Source organism: Puntigrus tetrazona, unplaced genomic scaffold, assembly GCF_018831695.1.
Source record: "Puntigrus tetrazona isolate hp1 unplaced genomic scaffold, ASM1883169v1 S000000987, whole genome shotgun sequence".
In the NCBI taxonomy this organism is placed as follows: domain Eukaryota; kingdom Metazoa; phylum Chordata; class Actinopteri; order Cypriniformes; family Cyprinidae; genus Puntigrus; species Puntigrus tetrazona.
The window spans coordinates 16,129-33,060 of NW_025048582.1; the positions used below are offsets into that span (position 1 = coordinate 16,129).

General features: G+C 39.0%; 2 non-coding genes and 16 pseudogenes across 2 annotated transcripts; all 18 read left to right on the forward strand.

Moving 5' to 3' along the window:
• Positions 1-1,502: 1,502 nt before the first annotated feature.
• Positions 1,503-1,624, forward strand: LOC122338694 (annotated as a pseudogene).
• A 688-nt stretch (positions 1,625-2,312) lies between these two features.
• Positions 2,313-2,432, forward strand: LOC122338689 (annotated as a pseudogene).
• Positions 2,433-7,539: 5,107 nt separating this feature from the next.
• On the forward strand, positions 7,540-7,659 carry LOC122338673 (annotated as a pseudogene).
• Positions 7,660-9,557: 1,898 nt separating this feature from the next.
• LOC122338692 lies at positions 9,558-9,677 on the forward strand (annotated as a pseudogene).
• A 275-nt stretch (positions 9,678-9,952) lies between these two features.
• On the forward strand, positions 9,953-10,071 carry LOC122338674 (annotated as a pseudogene).
• Positions 10,072-10,349: 278 nt separating this feature from the next.
• LOC122338666 lies at positions 10,350-10,467 on the forward strand (annotated as a pseudogene).
• Positions 10,468-10,743: 276 nt separating this feature from the next.
• Positions 10,744-10,864, forward strand: LOC122338731 (annotated as a pseudogene).
• A 1,446-nt stretch (positions 10,865-12,310) lies between these two features.
• Positions 12,311-12,430, forward strand: LOC122338677 (annotated as a pseudogene).
• Positions 12,431-13,093: 663 nt separating this feature from the next.
• On the forward strand, positions 13,094-13,212 carry LOC122338710 (annotated as a pseudogene).
• Positions 13,213-13,485: 273 nt separating this feature from the next.
• On the forward strand, positions 13,486-13,604 carry LOC122338695. The gene has a single exon (XR_006249842.1). It is a non-coding gene; the product is annotated as a 5S ribosomal RNA (ribosomal RNA).
• A 276-nt stretch (positions 13,605-13,880) lies between these two features.
• LOC122338661 lies at positions 13,881-13,999 on the forward strand (annotated as a pseudogene).
• Positions 14,000-14,271: 272 nt separating this feature from the next.
• On the forward strand, positions 14,272-14,388 carry LOC122338655 (annotated as a pseudogene).
• A 274-nt stretch (positions 14,389-14,662) lies between these two features.
• LOC122338693 lies at positions 14,663-14,781 on the forward strand. Its single transcript, XR_006249841.1, has one exon. It is a non-coding gene; the product is annotated as a 5S ribosomal RNA (ribosomal RNA).
• A 276-nt stretch (positions 14,782-15,057) lies between these two features.
• On the forward strand, positions 15,058-15,176 carry LOC122338735 (annotated as a pseudogene).
• A 273-nt stretch (positions 15,177-15,449) lies between these two features.
• On the forward strand, positions 15,450-15,568 carry LOC122338715 (annotated as a pseudogene).
• A 273-nt stretch (positions 15,569-15,841) lies between these two features.
• LOC122338690 lies at positions 15,842-15,957 on the forward strand (annotated as a pseudogene).
• Positions 15,958-16,230: 273 nt separating this feature from the next.
• Positions 16,231-16,349, forward strand: LOC122338721 (annotated as a pseudogene).
• Positions 16,350-16,625: 276 nt separating this feature from the next.
• LOC122338716 lies at positions 16,626-16,744 on the forward strand (annotated as a pseudogene).
• The last annotated feature ends 188 nt before the right edge of the window (positions 16,745-16,932 follow it).

Below are 16,932 nucleotides of genomic sequence, written 5' to 3' on the forward strand. Positions count from 1 at the left end.
CACCAGGTGCTGTAAAGTTTTTCAGTTTTTCACCACTTATCTAATACACTGGCCCATAGTGTGGCCCAAGTTTGATCAGCTCTTTGCTTTCCCTTACTGCTTATTTAGATTCAATTGCCTTAAAGTGGCTGTTCTTTAAACAGAGTTTGACTTCTTTTAACTTTAACTTAACTAATGCTCTTATCTTTAATACTGCTCATTTGGAAGTATTTTTTGCTATTTCATTCATTACTTATCTAGTATAATGGCACTTAGTTAACCTCACCTTAAAGAGGGGCTTTTGCAGCAGCTTTAGCTTACGACCATACCACCCTGTTCACATTTGATCTGTGCGTCCTGATCTCAGAAGCTAAGCAGGAGTTGAGCCTAGTTGAGTACTTGGATAGGGAGCCTTCCTAGAATACCAGGTGCTGTAAGTTTTGAGTTTTTCACTGCTTATCTAATACACTGTGGCCTTAGTGTGGCCAAAGTTTGACTCCAGCTCTTTTGCTTTCCCATACTGCTTATTTAATTCAATTGCCTTTAAAGTAGCTGTTCTTTAAACAGAGTTTGACTGTTTTAACTTCTTAACTAGTATGCTTATCTTTAATGTAGCTCATTTTTGGAAGTATTTTTTTGTATTTCATTCATTACTTATCTAGTATAATGGCGCTTAATGTGCCTCACCTTAAAATAGAGAGGCTTTTGCAGCAGCTTTAGCTTCACGGCCATCCCCACCCTGTTCACGCCTGATCATCGTCTGATCTCAGAAGCTAAGCAGAGTTTAGCTAGTTAGTACTTGGATGGAGAGACTGCCTAGGGCCTACCAGGTGCTGTAAAGTTTTGAGTTTGTTCACTTCTTATCTAATACACTGGCCCATAGTTTTGCCAAAGGTTGATGAGCTCTTTGCTTTCCCTTACTGCTTATTTAATTCAATTGCCTTTAAAGTAGCTGTTCTTTAAACAGAGTTTGACTGTTTTTAACTACTTAACCTAATGCTCTTATCTTTAATGTAGCTCATTTTTGAGAGTATTTTTGTATTTCGTCCATTACTTATCTAGTATAATGGCACTTAGTGTGCCTCACCTTGTAAAAAGGGGCTTTTTGCAGCAGCTTTCGCTTATGGCCGCCTGCACCCTGTTCACGCCTGATCATGCGTCCGATCTCAGAAGCTAAGCAGAGTTACGGCCTAGTTAGTACTTGGATGAGGAGACTGCCTAGGAATGCCAGGTGCTGTAAGTTTTTTGAGTTTTTCACTACTTATCTAATACACTGGCCCATGATGTGAAAGCAAGTTTGACCAACTCTTTGCTTTCCCTTACTGCTTATTTAATTCAATTGCCTTTAAAGTGGCTGTTCTTTAAACAGAAATTTGTTGTATTTAACTACTTAACTAATGCTCTTATCTTTAATGTAGCTCATTTTGAGTATTTTTTTGTATTTCATTCATTGCTTATCTGAGTATAATGGCACTTGGTGTACCTCACCTTAAAATAAGGGGGCTTTTTTTGTAACGCTTGTAGCTTATGGCCATACCACCCTGTTCATACCTAGTCTGCCGTCTGATCTCAGAAGCTTAGCAGAGTTGGGCCTGGATTAGTACCCAGATGGGAGACTGCCTAGGAATACCAGGTGCTGTAAGTTTTCCAAGTTTTCACCACTTATCTAATACACTGTGGCTTTATTGTAGTGTGGCCAAAGTTTGACCAACTCTTTGCTTTCCCCTTACTGCTTATTTAATTCAAGTGCCTTTAAAAGTAGCTGTTTCTTTATAAACAGAGTTTGACTGTTTTTAACTACCCAACTATTTACTGTATCTTTAATGTAGCTCATTTTGAAGTATTTTTTGTATTTCATTTCATTACTTATCTAGTATAGTAGCGCTTAGTGTACCTCACACCTCAAAGAGGGCTTTTGCAGCAGCTTTCGCATGTCATGCCATACCACCCTGTTCACGCCAGATCCTCGTCTGATCTCAGAAGCTAAGCAGAGTTAAGGCCTAGTTAGTACTTGGATGAGAGACTGCCTGGAATTTAGAGTTCTGTTAGGTTTAGAGTTTTTCACTACTTATCTAATACACTGGCCCTTAAAGTGTGGCCAAAGTTTGACCAGCTCTTTGCTTTCCCTTACTGCTTGTTTAATTCAATTGCCTTTAAAGTAGCTGTTCTTTAAACAGAGTTTGACTGTTTTTAACTACTTAACTAATGCTCTTATCTTTAATGTAGCTCATTTTGAAGTATTTTTTTTTGCTTGTATTTCATTCTACATTGCTAGTATATTGGCACTTAATGTACCTCACCAGCAAATAGGGAGCTTTTTGCAGGCTTTTGCAGCTTACGGCCATCCACCCTGTTCCACGCCTGATCTCGTCTGATCTCAGAAGCTAAGCAGAGTTTGGCCTAGTTAGTACTTGGATGGGAGACTGCCTAGGAAGGCTAAGGTGCTATAAGTTTTGAGTTTGTTCTACTTGCTTATCTAATACACTGCAGCCCTTAGTGTGGCCAAAGTTTGACCAGCTCTTTGCTTTCCCTTACTGCTTATTTAATTCCAATTGCCTTTAAAGTAGCTGTTTACTGAGATGGTTTGACTGTTTTTAACTACTTAACTAATGCTCTTATCTTTAATGTGGCTCATTTTTGAAGTATTTTTTGTATTTCATTCATTACTTATCTAGTAGAATGGCACTTAGTATTACCTCACACCTTAAAAAAGGGAGGCTTTTTGCAGCAGCTTTAAACTACGACCGCATCCCACCCTGTTCCACGCCCTGATTTACGTCTGATCTCAGAAGCTAAAGGGAAGTTGGAGCTAGTTAGTACTTGGATGGGAGACTGCCTAGAAATACCAGGTACTGTAAGTTTTTGGGTTTTCTCCCTTTCATTATCTAATACACTGGCCCATAGTGTGCAAAAGTTTGACCAACTCTTTGCTTTTTCCCCTTACTGCTTATTTAATTCAATTGCCTTCAAAGTAGCTGTTCTTTAAACAGAGTTTGACTGTTTTTAACTACTTAACTAATGCTCTTATCTTTAATGTAGCTCATTTTGAAGTATTTTTATGTATTTCATTCATTACTTATCTAGTATAATGGCACTTAGTGTACCTCACCTTAAAATAGGGGAGCTTTTGCAGCGGCTTTGGCTTACGGCCATCCCATCCTGTTCCACGCCTGATCTGCGTCCACGTCTCAGAAGCTAAGCAGGGATTAAGGCCTAGTTAGTACTTTGGATGGGGAGACTGCCTAGGAATACCAGGTGCTGTAAGTTTTTGAGTTTTTCACTACTTATCTAATACACTGGCCTTAGTGTTGTGAAGTTTGACCAGCTCACTTTGCTTTCCCTTACTGCTTATTTAATTCAATTGCCTTTAAAGTAGCTGTTCTTTAAGCAGAGTTTATTAATTTTTAACTTCTTAACTAATGCTCTTATCTTTAATGTGGCTCATTTTTGGAAGTATTTTTGTATTTCATTCATTACTTATCTAGTATAGTGGCGCTTAGTGTGCCTCACTGTAAAATAGGGGGCTTTTGCATGGCTTTTGCTGCAGCCATACCACCCTGTTCCACGCCTGATCTCGTCTGATCTCAGAAGCTCAAGCAGAGTTGAGACTAGTTAGTACTTGGATGGGAGACTGCCTAGGAATACCAGGTGCAGTAAAGTTTTTAGTTTTTACTACTTATCTATCACACTGGCACATAGTGTGGCCAAAGTTTGACCAACTCTTTGCTTTCCCTTATTGCTTATTTAATTCAAGTGCCTTTCATGTAGCTGTTCTTTAAACAGAGTTTGACTGTTTTTAACTACTTAACTAATGCTCTTATCTTTAATGTAGCTCATTTTGGAAGTATTTTTGTATTTCATTCATTACTTATCTGTAGTATAAAGGGACTTAGTGTGCCTTACCTTAAAATAGGGGCTTTTTGCAGCAGCTTTCGCTTACAGCCATACCACCCTGTTCACGCCTGATCACTCAGAGACTAAGCAGAGTTGGGGCCTGAATTGGTACTTGGATGGGAGACTGCCTAGGAATACCAGGTGCTGTATGTTTTTGAGTTTTTCACTACTTATCTAATACACTGGCCCTTAGTGTGGCCAAAGTTTGATCAACTCTTTGCTTTCCACATACTGCTTATTTAATTCAATTGCCTTTTAAAGTGACTGTTCTTTAAACAGAGGATTTGACTAATTTTTATTTACTTAACTAATGCTCTCTTATCTTTAATGTGTAGCTCATTTTGAAGTATTTTTTTGTATTTTATTCATTGCTTTTCTGATATAGTGCACTGAATTAACCTCACCCTAAAATAAGGGGCTTTCGCAGCAACTTTGGCTTGCAGCCCACACCACCCTGTTCACGCCTGATCTGCGTCACAGTCTCAGAAGCTAAGCAGAGTTAGGTCTAGTTGATTACTTGGATGGGAGACTGCCTAGGAATGCCAGGTGCTGTAAGGTTTTGAGTTTTTTCACATACTTATCACAATACACTGGCCCTTAGTGTAGCCAAAGGATTTGACCAGCTCTTTGCTTTCCCCTACTGCTTATTTAGATTCAGAATTGCCTTTAAAATGGCTGTTCTTTAAGCAGAGGTTTGACTGTTTTAACTTCTTAACTAATGCTCTTATCTTTAGTAGCAGCTCATTTTGAAGTATTTTTGTATGTTTATTCATTACTTATCTAGTATAGCTGGCACTTGGTGTTGCCTCACCTTTAAATAGGGGCTTTTTGCGTAGCTTTAAAGCTTACGGCCATACCACCCTGTTCACGCCTGATCTCTGATCTCTCAAGCTAAGCAGAGTTGGGACCTAGATTAATTGCCCAGGATGGGAACTGCCTACAAGACCACCAGGTGCTGTACGTTTTTGAGTTTTTTTCACTGCTTATCTAATACACTGGCCCTTAGTGTGGCCAAAGTTTGACCAGCTCTTTCTTTTTCCCTTACTGCTTATATAATTCAATTGCCTTTAAAAGTGGCTGTTCTTTAAGCAGAGTTTGACTGTTTTTAACTTCTTAACTATTATACTTATCTTTAATGTAGCTCATTTTGAAGTATTTTTTGTATTTCATTCATTACTTATCTGGTATAATGGCATAGTGTGCCTTACCTTAGCATAGGAGACTTTTGCAGCAGCTTTCGCTCACGACCATACCACCCTGTTCCACGCCTGATCTTGTCTGATCTCATAGCACTAAGTAGAGATTAGGCCTATTTAGTACTTGGATGAGGAACTGCCTTGGAATGCCAGGTGCTGTAAGTTTTTGAGTTTTTTCACTACTTATCTAATACCACACTGGCCCCTTAGTATGGCCAAAGTTTGACCAGCTCTTTGCTTTTTCCCGCCTGCTTATTTAATTCAATTGCCTTTAAGTAGCTGTTCTTCAAACAGAGTTTGACTGTTTTTAACTACTTAACTAATCACTCTTATCTTTAGTGTAGCTCATTTTGAAGTATTTTTTTGTATTTCATTCAGTACTTATCTGAGTATAATGGCACTGAGTGTACCTCACCTTAAAATAGGGCTTTTGCAGCAGGCTTTAGCTTGCGACCGCCATACCCTGTTCTAGCTCTGATCTACGTCTGATCTCCAAATGTCAGCAGAGTTGGAGCCTAGTTAATTACTTGGATGGGAGACTGCCTAGGGAATACCAGGTGCTGTAAGTTTTTTTGGAGTTTTTCACTGCTTATCCTAATACACTGGTTACTTAATTATTGAAGCGAAGTTTGACCAACTCTTTGCTTTTTCCCTTACTGCTTATTTAATTCAATTGCCTTCAAAGTAGCTGTTCTTTAAACAGAGGTTTGGCTGTTTTTAACTACTTAACTAATGCTCTTATCTTTAATGTAGCTCATTTTGAAGTATTTTTTTGTATTTCATTCATTGCTTATCTAGTATAGTATTAATTGCCAGTGTGCCTTACCTTGTAAAAAATGAGAGCTTTTGCAGCAGCTTTTACGCTCACGGCCATACCACCCTGTTCACGCTGATCTCGTCTGATCTCCCAGACGCTAAAGCAGAAGATGGGCCTATTTGGTACTTGGATGGGGAGACTGCCTGGAATACCAGTTGCTGCAGGTTTTTGAGTTTTTTCACTACTTATCTAATACACTGGCCAGCAGTATGGCCAAAGTTTGACCAGCTCTTTGCTTTCCCCTTACTGCTGGCCCAATTCAATTTGCCTTTAAAGTAGCTGTTCTTTAAACAGAGTTTGACTGTTTTAACTATCAACTAGTTCTCTTATCTTTAAGTAATAGCTCATTTTTGGAAGTATTTTTTGTATTTGTTTCATTACTTGCTCTGATATAATGGCATAGTGTACCTCACCCATACATCGAGGGCTTTGCAGCAACTTTAAACACGGCCCATACCACCCTGTTCACACCTGATTTCGTCCCTGATCTCAGAAGCTAAGCAAGAGTTTAGCCTAGATTAGTACTTGGATGGGAGACTGCCTTGGAATACCAGGTGCTGTAGTTTTGAGTTTTCACTACTTATCCTAATACAATGGCCCTGAGTGTGGCCCAAGGTTTGACCAACTCTTTGCTTTCACTTACTGCTTATTTTGATCAATTGTTTTTAAAGTAGCTGTTCTTTCAACAGAGTTTGGCTATTTTAACTTCACCGCTAATACTCTTATCTTTAATGTAGCTCATTTTAAAGTATTTTTTTGTATTTCATTCATTGCTTATCTGAAGTATAATGGCATGAGTGTGCCTCACACGCCATCAGGGAGCTTTTGCAGCAGCAGCTTCCGCTTACGGCCATCCCAATCACATTTCACGCCTGATATTGTCCGATCTCAGAGAAGCTAAGCAGAGTTGGGCCTAGTTAGTACTTGGATGGGAGACTGCCTAAGGCCACCAGGTGCTGTAAGTTTTTGAGTTTTTTCACTGCTTATCTAATACACTGGCCCATAGTGTGGCAAGTTTGACCAGCTCTTTGCTTTTCCTTACTGCCCCCATTTAATTCAATTGCAGCACAAGTAGCTATTCTTTAAAGATAGGTTGACTGTTTTTAACTACTTAGCCTAATGCTCTTATCTTTGTGTGTAGCTCATTTTGGAAGTATTTTTTTGTATTTCATTCATTACTTATCTCTAGTATAATTGCACTTAGTGTACCTCACCTTAAAATAGGGCTTTTACAGCAGTTTTCGCTTACGACCATGTACCACCCTGTTCCACGCCTGAGTCTCGTCTGATCTCCAAGAAGCTAAGCAGAGTTGAGGCCTAGTTAGTACTTGGATGGGAGACTGCACAAGGCCTGTGCCAGGTGCTGTAAGTTTGCAGTTTTTCACTACTTATCCTAATACACACTGGCCCTTAGTGTGGCCAAAAAATTTGTCAACTCTTTTGCTTTCCTGCCTGTATTTAATTCAATTGCCTTTAAAGTAGCTGTTCTTTAAACAGAGTTTGATTTCTTTTAACACTACTTAACTAATATACTTATCTTTAATGCAGCTCATTTTGAGTATTTTTTTATTATTTCATTCATTACTTATCTGAGTATAATGGCACTTAGTGTACCTCACCTTAAAATAGGGGACTTTTTTGCAGCAGCTTTCAACATATGCCCATACCACCCTGTTCACGCCTGATCTCGTCTGATCTCAGAAGCTAAGCAGAGTTGGGCCTAGTTAGTACTTGGATGGGAGACTTCCACAGGAATACCAGGTGCTGTAAGTTTTTGAGTTTTTCACTACTTATCTAATACTTTGTGGCCCTTAGTGTGGCAAGTTTGACCAACTCTTTGCTTTCCCTTACTGCTTATTTTAATTCAATTGCCTTTTAAAAAGTATTGCTGTTCTTTAAGCAGGATTTGACTGTTTTTAACTACTTAACTAATGCTCTTATCTTTAGTAATAGCTCATTTTTGAAGTATTTTTTTGTATTTCATTCATTACCCCATCTGGTATAATGGCATAGTGTACCTCACCTTAAAATAGGGGGCTTTTTGCAGCAGCTTTCGCTTGTGGCCATACCACCACTGTTCATGCCTGATGCTGCGTCTGATCTCAGAAGCTTAGCAGAGTTGGGCCTAGTTAGTGCTTGGATGGGAGGCTGCCTAGGAATACCAGGTGCTTTAGGATTTTTCAGTTTTTCACTACTTATCTAATACACTGGCCCATAGTGTGGCCAAAGTTTGACCAGCTCTTTTGCTTTCCCACCCTGTATTTAAATTCAATTTACTTTATTTAAAGTAGCTGTTCTTTAAACAGAGTTTGACTGTTTTTAACTACTTAACTAATGCTCTTATCTTTAATGTAGCTCATTTGCAGTATTTTTGTATTTCATTCATTGCTTATCTAGTATAATGGCATGAGTGTTTCCTCACCTTAAAGGGGGCTTTTGCAGCAGCTTTTAGAAGCTTGTGGCCCTTCCACCCTGTTTCACGCCTGATCTCGTCACGATCTCCAGAAGCTAAGCAGAGTTGGGCCTAGTTAGTACTTGGATGGGAGACTGCCTAAGAATACCAGGTGCTGTAAAGTTTTCAGTTTTTCACCACTTATCTAATACACTGGCCCCCATGAGTGTGGCCCAAGGTTTGACCAGCTCTTTGCTTTCCCTTACTGCTTATTTGAATTCAATTGCCTTTAGAAGGCGCTGTTCTTTAAACAGGATTTGACTGTTTTTAACTACTTAACTAATGCTCTTATCTTTAATGTAGCTCATTTGAAGTATTTTTTTGTATTTCATTCATTGCTTATCTGTTATAATGGCACTTAGTGTGCCTCACCTTAAAGAGGGCTTTGCAGCAGCTTTGCTTGTATGCCGCATACCACGCCCTGTTCCACGCCTGATCTCAAATCCGATCTCAGAAGCTAAGCAGAGTTGAGCCTAGTTTAGTACTTGGATGAGAGGCTGCCTAGGAATACCAGGTGCTGTAAGTTTTTGAGTTTTTCTACTACTTATCTAATACACTGGCCCTTAGTGTGGCCAAAGTTTTGACCAACTCTTTGCTTTCCCTTACTGCTAGCTGAATTCAATTACTGCTTCAAAGTAGCTGTTCTTTAAGCAGAAGTTTGACTGTTTTTAACTACTTAACTAATGCTCCTTATCTTTAATGTAGCTCATTTTGAAGTATTTTTTTGTATTTCGTTCATTACTTATCTAGTATAATGGCACTTGAGTGTACCTCACCTTAAAATAGGGGAGCTTTTTGCAGCAGCACCCAAACATGTAGCCATACCACCCTGTTCATTGCCACCAGTCACTCGTCTACAGTCTCAGAGCTTAGCAGAGTTGGGCCCTGAATTAGTACTTGGATGGGGAGACTGCCTAGGAATACCAGGTGCTGTAAGTTTTCAGTTTTTCACCACTTATCACAATACACTGGCCCTTAGTGTGGCCAAAGAAGTTTGACCAGCTCTTTGCTTTCCCATACTGCTTATTTAATTCCAGTTGCCTTTAAAGTAGCTGTTCTTTAAACAGAGTTTGACTGTTTTTAACTGCTTAACTATTACTCTTATCTTTAATGTAGCTCATTTTGAAGTATTTTTTGTATTTTACATTCATTACTTATCTGAGTATAGTAGCACTTGGTGTGCCTCACCAGCAAAAAGGGAGCTTTTGCAGCAGCTTTCGCTTATGGCCATACCACCCTGTTCACGCCTGATCTCGTCTGATCTCAGAAGCTAAACAGAGTTGGGCCTGAGTTAGTACTTACGGATGAGGCTGCCTAGGAATACCAGGTGCTGTTAGTTTTGAGTTTTTCACTACTTATCTAATACACTGGCCCTTAGTGTGTGCGTAAAGTTTGACCAGCTCTTTGCTTTCCCTTACTGCTTATTTAATTCAATTGCCTTTAAAGTAGCTGTTCTTTAAACAGAGTTTGACTGTTTTTAACTACTTAACTAATGCTCTTATCTTTAATGTAGCTCATTTTGAAGTATTTTTTGTATTTCATTCATTACTTATCTAGTATAATGGCACTTAATGTGCCTCACCTTAAAATAGGGGCTTTTTGCAGCAGCTTTAGCTTCACGGCCATCCCACCCTGTTCACGCCTGATCTCGTCTGATCTCAGAAGCTAAGCAGAGTTTGGCCTAGTTAGTACTTGGATGGGAGACTGCCTAGGAATACCAGGTGCTGTAAGTTTTGAGTTTTGTTCACTACTTATCTAATACACTGGCCCTTAGTGTGGCCAAAAGTTTGACCAGCTCTTTGCTTTCCCTTACTGCTTATTTAATTCAATTGCCTTTAAAGTAGCTGTTCTTTAAAGATAGTTTGACTGTTTTTAACTACTTAACTAATGCTCTTATCTTTAATGTAGCTCATTTTGAAGTATTTTTTGTATTTCATTTCATTACTTATCTAGTAGAGATGGCACTTAGTGTGCCTCACGCCTTAAAAAGGGCTTTTTGCAGCAGCTTTTAGCTTACGGCCATCCCACCCTGTTCACGCCTGATTTCGTCTGATCTCAGAAGTAAGCAGAGTTGGGCCTAGTTAGTACTTGGATGGGAGACTGCCTAGGAATACCAGGTGCTGTAAGTTTTTGAGTTTTCTCACTACATTATCTAATACACTGGCCCATAGTGTGGCCAAAGTTTGACCAGCTCTTTGCTTTCCCTTACTGCTTATTTAATTCAATTGCCTTTAAAGTAGCTGTTCTTTAAACAGAGTTTGACTGTTTTAACTACTTAACTAATGCTCTTATCTTTAATGTAGCTCATTTTGAAGTATTTTTTTTATATTTCATTCATTACTTATCTAGTATAATGGCACTTAGTGTGCCTCACCTTAAAATAGGGGGCTTTTGCAGCAGCTTTAGCTTACGGCCATCCCATCCTGTTCACACGCCTGATCTCGTCCGATCTCAGAAGCTAAGCAGAGTTGGGCCTAGTTAGTACTTGGATGGGAGACTGCCTAGGAATACCAGGTGCTGTAAGTTTTTGAGTTTTTCACTACTTATCTAATACACTGGCCCTTAGTGTGGCCAAAAAGTTTGACCAACTCTTTTGCTTTCCCTTACTGCTTATTTAATTCAATTGCCTTTAAAAGTAGCTGTTCTTTAAACAGAGTTTGACTGTTTTTAACTACTTAACTAATGCTCTTATCTTTAATGTAGCTCATTTTTGAAGTATTTTTGTATTTCATTCATTACTTATCTAGTATAATGGCACTTAGTGTACCTCACCTTAAAATAGGGAGCTTTTTGCAGCAGCTTTGCAGCTTACTGGCCATACCACCCTGTTCACGCCTGATCTAAGTCTGATCTCAGAAGCTAAGCAGAGTTGAGGCCTAGTTAGTACTTGGATGAGGAGACTGCCTAGGAATACCAGGTGCAGTAAGTTTTTAGTTTTCACTACTTATCTAATACACTGGCCCTTAAGTGTGGCCAAAGTTTGACCAACTCTTTGCTTTCCCTTACTGCTTATTTTAATTCAATTGCCTTTAAAGTAGCTGTTCTTTAAACAGAGTTTGACTGTTTTTAACTACTTAACTAATGCTCTTATCTTTAATGTAGCTCATTTTGAAGTATTTTTTGTATTTTATTCATTGCTTTTCTAGTATAATTGCACTTAGTGTACCTCACCCTAAAATAGAGGGCTTTTGCAGCAGCTTTTAGCTACGGCCACACCACCCTGTTCCACGCCTGATCATCGTCTGATCTCAGAAGCTAAGCAGAGTTGGGTCTAGTTAGTACTTGGATGGGAGCTGCCTAGGAATACCAGATTGCTGTAAGTTTTGAGTTTTTCACTACTTATCTAATACACTGGCCCTTAGTGTGGCCAAAGTTTGACCAGCTCTTTGCTTTCCCCTACTGCTTATTTAATTCAATTGCCTTTAAAGTAGCTGTTCTTTAAACAGAGTTTGACTGTTTTTAACTACTTAACTAATGCTCTTATCTTTAATGTAGCTCATTTTGAAGTATTTTTGTATTTCATTCATTACTTATCTAGTATAATGGCACTTAGTGTGCCTCACCTTAAAATAGGGGCTTTTGCAGCAGCTTTAGCTTACGGCCATACCACCTGTTCACGCCTGATCTCAGAAGCTAAGCAGAGTTGGGCCTAGTTAGTACTTGGATGGGAGACTGCCTAGGAATGCCAGGTGCTGTACGTTTTGAGTTTTCACTGCTTATCTAATACACTGGCCCTTAGTGTGGCCAAAGTTTGACCAACTCTTTGCTTTCCCTTACTGCTTATATAATTCAATTGCCTTTAAAGTAGCTGTTCTTTAAACAGAGTTTGACTGTTTTTAACTACTTAACTAATGCTCTTATCTTTAATGTAGCTCATTTTGAAGTATTTTTTGTATTTCATTCATTACTTATCTAGTATAATGGCACTTAGTGTGCCTTACCTTAAAATAGGGGCTTTTTGCAGCAGCTTTCGCTCACGGCCATACCACCCTGTTCACGCCTGATCTCGTCTGATCTCAGAAGCTAAGCAGAGTTGGTCCTAGTTAGTACTTGGATGGGGAGACTGCCTAGGAATACCAGGTGCTGTAGTTTTTGAGTTTTTTTCACTACTTATCTAATACACTGCCCCCTTAGTGTGGCCAAAGTTTGACCAGCTCTTTGCTTTCCCTTACTGCTTATTTTGATCAATTGTTTTTAAAGTAGCTGTTCTTTAAACAGAGTTTGACTGTTTTTAACTACTTAACTAATGCTCTTATCTTTAATGTAGCTCATTTTAAAGTATTTTTTTGTATTTCATTCATTACTTATCTAGTATAATGGCATAGTGTGCCTCACCTTAAAATAGGGGCTTTTGCAGCAGCTTTCGCTTACGGCCATCAATCCTGTTCACGCCTGATGTTGTCGATCTCAGAAGCTAAGCAGAGTTGGGCCTAGTTAGTACTTGGATGGGAGACTGCCTAGGAATACCAGGTGCTGTAAGTTTTTGAGTTTTTCACTACTTATCTAATACACTGGCCCTTAGTGTGGCCAAAGTTTGACCAGCTCTTTGCTTTCCCTTACTGCTTATTTAATTCAATTGCCTTTAAAGTAGCTGTTCTTTAAAGATAGTTTGACTGTTTTTAACTACTTAACTAATGCTCTTATCTTTAATGTAGCTCATTTTGAAGTATTTTTGTATTTCATTCATTGCTTATCTAGTATAATGGCACTTAGTGTGCCTCACCTTAAAATAGGGGGCTTTTTGCAGCAGTTTTCGCTTACGGCCATACCACCCTGTTCACGCCTGATCTCGTCTGATCTCAGAAGCTAAGCAGAGTTGGGCCTAGTTAGTACTTGGATGGGAGACAGCCTAGGAATACCAGGTGCTGTAAGTTTTGAGTTTTTCACTACTTATCTAATACACTGGCCCTTAGTGTGGCCAAAGTTTGACCAGCTCTTTGCTTTCCCTTACTGCTTATTTAATTCAATTGCCTTTAAAGTAGCTGTTCTTTAAACAGAGTTTGACTGTTTTTAACTACTTAACTAATGCTCTTATCTTTATTGTAGCTCATTTTGAAGTATTTTTTGTATTTCATTCATTACTTATCTAGTATAATGGCACTTAGTGTGCCTCACCTTAAAATAGGGGGCTTTTTGCAGCAGCTTTCGCTTATGGCCATACCACCCTGTTCACGCCTGATCTCGTCTGATCTCAGAAGCTAAGCAGAGTTGGGCCTAGTTAGTACTTGGATGGGAGACTGCCTAGGAATACCAGGTGCTGTAAGTTTTGAGTTTTTCAGTACTTATCTAATACACTGGCCCTTAGTGTGGCCAAAGTTTGACCAGCTCTTTGCTTTCCCTTACTGCTTATTTAATTCAATTGCCTTTAAAGTAGCTGTTCTTTAAACAGAGTTTGACTGTTTTTAACTACTTAACTAATGCTCTTATCTTTAATGTAGCTCATTTTGAAGTATTTTTTTTTGTATTTCATTCATTACTTATCTAGTATAATGGCACTTAGTGTGCCTCACCTTAAAATAGGGGGCTTTTTGCAGCAGCTTTCGCTTATGGCCATACCACCCTGTTCATGCCTGATCTCGTCTGATCTCAGAAGCTTAGCAGAGTTGGGCCTAGTTAGTACTTGGATGGGAGACTGCCTAGGAATACCAGGTGCTTTAAGTTTTCAGTTTTTCACTACTTATCTAATACACTGGCCCTTAGTGTGGCCAAAGTTTGACCAGCTCTTTGCTTTCCCTTACTGCTTATTTAATTCAATTGCCTTTAAAGTAGCTGTTCTTTAAACAGAGTTTGACTGTTTTTAACTACTTAACTAATGCTCTTATCTTTAATGTAGCTCATTTTGAAGTATTTTTTTGTATTTCATTCATTACTTATCTAGTATAATGGCACTTAGTGTGCCTCACCTTAAAAAGGGGCTTTCGCAGCAGCTTTTCGCTTATGGCCACCACCCTGTTCACGCCTGATCTCGTCTGATCTCAGAAGCTAAGCAGAGTTGGGCCTAGTTAGTACTTGGATGGGAGACTGCCTAGGAATACCAGGTGCTGTAAGTTTTCAGTTTTTCACCACTTATCTAATACACTGGCCCTTAGTGTGGCCAAAGTTTGACCAGCTCTTTGCTTTCCCTTACTGCTTATTTAATTCAATTGCCTTTAAAGTAGCTGTTCTTTAAACAGAGTTTGACTGTTTTTAACTACTTAACTAATGCTCTTATCTTTAATGTAGCTCATTTTGAAGTATTTTTGTATTTCATTCATTACTTATCTAGTATAATGGCACTTAGTGTGCCTCACCTTAAAAGAGGGCTTTTTTTGCAGCAGCTTTAAAGCTTATGGCCATACCACCCTGTTCACGCCTGATCTCGTCCGATCTCAGAAGCTAAGCAGAGTTGGGCCTAGTTAGTACTTGGATGGGAGACTGCCTAGGAATACCAGGTGCTGTAAGTTTTTGAGTTTTTTCACTACTTATCTAATACACTGGCCCTTAGTGTGGCCAAAGTTTGACCAGCTCTTTGCTTTCCCTTACTGCTTATTTAATTCAATTGCCTTTAAAGTAGCTGTTCTTTAAACAGAGTTTGACTGTTTTTAACTACTTAACTAATGCTCTTATCTTTAATGTAGCTCATTTTGAAGTATTTTTTTGTATTTCATTCATTACTTATCTAGTATAATGGCACTTAGTGTGCCTCACCTTAAAATAGGGGGCTTTTTGCAGCAGCTTTCGCTTATGGCCATACCACCCTGTTCATGCCTGATCTCGTCTGATCTCAGAAGCTTAGCAGAGTTGGGCCTAGTTAGTACTTGGATGGGAGACTGCCTAGGAATACCAGGTGCTGTAAGTTTTCAGTTTTTCACCACTTATCTAATACACTGGCCCTTAGTGTGGCCAAAGTTTGACCAGCTCTTTGCTTTCCCTTACTGCTTATTTAATTCAATTGCCTTTAAAGTAGCTGTTCTTTAAACAGAGTTTGACTGTTTTTAACTACTTAACTAATGCTCTTATCTTTAATGTAGCTCATTTTGAAGTATTTTTTTGTATTTCATTCATTACTTATCTAGTATAATGGCACTTAGTGTGCCTCACCTTAAAAAGGGGGCTTTTGCAGCAGCTTTAAGCTTATGGCCATACCACCCTGTTCACGCCTGATCTCGTCTGATCTCAGAAGCTAAGCAGAGTTGGGCCTAGTTAGTACTTGGATGGGAGACTGCCTAGGAATACCAGGTGCTGTTAGTTTTGAGTTTTTCACTACTTATCTAATACACTGGCCCTTAGTGTGGCCAAAGTTTGACCAGCTCTTTGCTTTCCCTTACTGCTTATTTAATTCAATTGCCTTTAAAGTAGCTGTTCTTTAAACAGAGTTTGACTGTTTTAACTACTTAACTAATGCTCTTATCTTTAATGTAGCTCATTTTGAAGTATTTTTGTATTTCATTCATTACTTATCTAGTATAATGGCACTTAATGTGCCTCACCTTAAAATAGGGGCTTTTTGCAGCAGCTTTAAGCACTGGCCATCCCACCCTGTTCACGCCTGATCTCGTCTGATCTCAGAAGCTAAGCAGAGTTTGGCCTAGTTAGTACTTGGATGGGAGACTGCCTAGGAATACCAGGTGCTGTAAGTTTTGAGTTTGTTCACTACTTATCTAATACACTGGCCCTTAGTGTGGCCAAAGTTTGACCAGCTCTTTGCTTTCCCTTACTGCTTATTTAATTCAATTGCCTTTAAAGTAGCTGTTCTTTAAAGATAGTTTGACTGTTTTTAACTACTTAACTAATGCTCTTATCTTTAATGTAGCTCATTTTGAAGTATTTTTGTATTTCATTCATTACTTATCTAGTAGAATGGCACTTAGTGTGCCTCACCTTAAAAAAGGGGCTTTTTGCAGCAGCTTTAAGCTTACGGCCATCCCACCCTGTTCACGCCTGATTTCGTCTGATCTCAGAAGCTAAGCAGAGTTGGGCCTAGTTAGTACTTGGATGGGAGACTGCCTAGGAATACCAGGTGCTGTAAGTTTTTGAGTTTTTTCACTACTTATCTAATACACTGGCCCTTAGTGTGGCCAAAGTTTGACCAGCTCTTTGCTTTCCCTTACTGCTTATTTAATTCAATTGCCTTTAAAGTAGCTGTTCTTTAAACAGAGTTTGACTGTTTTTAACTACTTAACTAATGCTCTTATCTTTAATGTAGCTCATTTTGAAGTATTTTTTTGTATTTCATTCATTACTTATCTAGTATAATGGCACTTAGTGTGCCTCACCTTAAAATAGGGGCTTTTTGCAGCAGCTTTTCGCTTACGGCCATCCCATCCTGTTCACGCCTGATCTCGTCCGATCTCAGAAGCTAAGCAGAGTTGGGCCTAGTTAGTACTTGGATGGGAGACTGCCTAGGAATACCAGGTGCTGTAAGTTTTTGAGTTTTTCACTACTTATCTAATACACTGGCCCTTAGTGTGGCCAAAGTTTGACCAGCTCTTTGCTTTCCCTTACTGCTTATTTAATTCAATTGCCTTTAAAGTAGCTGTTCTTTAAACAGAGTTTGACTGTTTTTAACTACTTAACTAATGCTCTTATCTTTAATGTAGCTCATTTTTGAAGTA